The 1,681-nt window shown below is 64.5% G+C and overlaps 1 pseudogene across 1 annotated transcript; it reads right to left on the bottom strand.

Annotated features, from left to right (window-relative positions):
• Positions 1-6: 6 nt before the first annotated feature.
• On the bottom strand, positions 7-1,616 carry LOC116273293 (annotated as a pseudogene). Its single transcript, XR_004181686.1, has 2 exons — positions 1,092-1,616; positions 7-846 (listed from the first exon to the last, which is right to left on the bottom strand). The product of XR_004181686.1 is annotated as a class I histocompatibility antigen, Gogo-B*0103 alpha chain-like (transcript).
• Positions 1,617-1,681: the final 65 nt, after the last annotated feature.

The raw sequence follows: 1,681 nt of genomic DNA, 5'->3' as shown, positions 1-1,681 counted from the left end.
TGGAAAGAGTCAGAAAATTCAGGCGCTTTGCATCTCTCATGGGACACCCCAGCAGCACCCATGTGACCACCCTGAGAATGAACAGGACACCTGGGGTGGGGGAGAGAGCACAGAACCCAGACACCAGCCTGGACACAGGCATCTGGGATAATCTCCTATTCCTTGGAGAGTTCTAGACTCTGAGAGAGGAACATCGACTTCTGGTGCTAACCTGAGTGGAGGCCGAGGGACTCAGAAAAGCTGGAATCAGACCTTCAAACGCATTTAGTGTGAGGCAGAGAACAAGGCCTGAGAGAAAAATTCACGGTGCCCAAGGCTGCTGCAGGGGTCAAAGGGGACCCCTGATCTGTATTCTAGGGACTGTCTTCCCCTCCATGTCCTCAGAGACGTCATCCCTTAATTGTCCTAGAGAGCAGAGGGGGCCCTCAGAGGAAATCAGGGAAACTCATGCCATTCTCCATTCAAGGGAGGGGACATTCTAGCGCTGATCCCATTTTCCTCCCCTCCTCATGGGAGGCCATCCCGGGCGATCTAGAGGTGATGGGGAAGGCTCCCCACTGCCCCTGGTACCCGCGCGCTGCAGTGTCTCCTTCCCGTTCTCCAGGTATCTGCGGAGCCACTCCAGGCACCGGCCCTCCAGGTAGGCTCTCTGCCGCTCCGCCGCACGGGCCGCCTCCCACTTGCGCTGGGTGTTCTGAGCCACCAAGTCCGCGGCGGTCCAGGAGCGCAGGTCCTCGTTCAGGGCGATGTAATCCTTGCCGTCGTAGGCGTGCTGGTCATACCCGCGGAGGAGGCGCCCGTCGGGCCCCAGGTCGCAGCCATACATCGTCTGGATGGTGTGAGACCCTGGCCCCGCCCCCGCGGTCAGCCCCGCCCACCGAGCCCCGCCCCGCCCCGACCAACCCGCGGGGATTTTGGCCTAAACTGAAAATGAAGCCCGGTAAAGGCGCCTGGGGCTCTCCCCGGTCGAGGGTCTGGGCGGGTCCCGCGGCCTCGGGGCGGATCTCGGACCCGGAAACTCGGGGAGACCCGGGCCGTCCGTGGGGGATGGGGAGGGGTCGTGACCTGCGCCCCGGGCCGGGGCCACTCACCTCCCTCGCTCTAGTTGTAGTAGCGGAGCAGGATCCACAGGTTCACTCTGTCAGTCTGTGCGTTGGCCTTGGTGATCCGTGTGTTCCGGTCCCAATACTCCGGCTCCTCCTGCTCCACCCACGGCGCCCGCGGCTCCATCCTCGGACTCGCGGCGTCGCTGTCGAACCGCACGAACTGCGTGTCGTCCACGTAGCCCACGGAGATGAAGCGGGGCTCCCGGCGGCCGGGCCGGGACGTGCTGGCGCTGAAATACCTCATGGAGTGCGAGGCTGGGGGCGAGGAGAGGCTGAGACCCGCCCGACCCTCCTCCCCGCGCGGCTCCCCGGGTCCTGCGCCCCCGCCTGCGGTCCCCTCGCTCCTCCCCGCAGAGGCCATTTCCCTCCCGACCCTGCACTCACCGGCCCAGGTCTCGGTCAGGGCCAGGGCCCCCGAGAGCAGCAGAAGGAGGGTTCGGGGCGCCATGACCCGCATCTCGGCGTCTGAGGAGACTGAGCCCGGATGGGCGGGTGGGGACTTTAGAACTGAGACCGCGGCGACGCTGATTGGCTTCTCTAGACATCCGACACCCAATGAGAGTGGGAACTGGGGA

Source organism: Papio anubis, unplaced genomic scaffold (assembly GCF_008728515.1).
Source record: "Papio anubis isolate 15944 unplaced genomic scaffold, Panubis1.0 scaffold5204, whole genome shotgun sequence".
NCBI lineage: Eukaryota > Metazoa > Chordata > Mammalia > Primates > Cercopithecidae > Papio > Papio anubis.
This window is presented reverse-complemented; position numbering and strand designations above follow the sequence as displayed.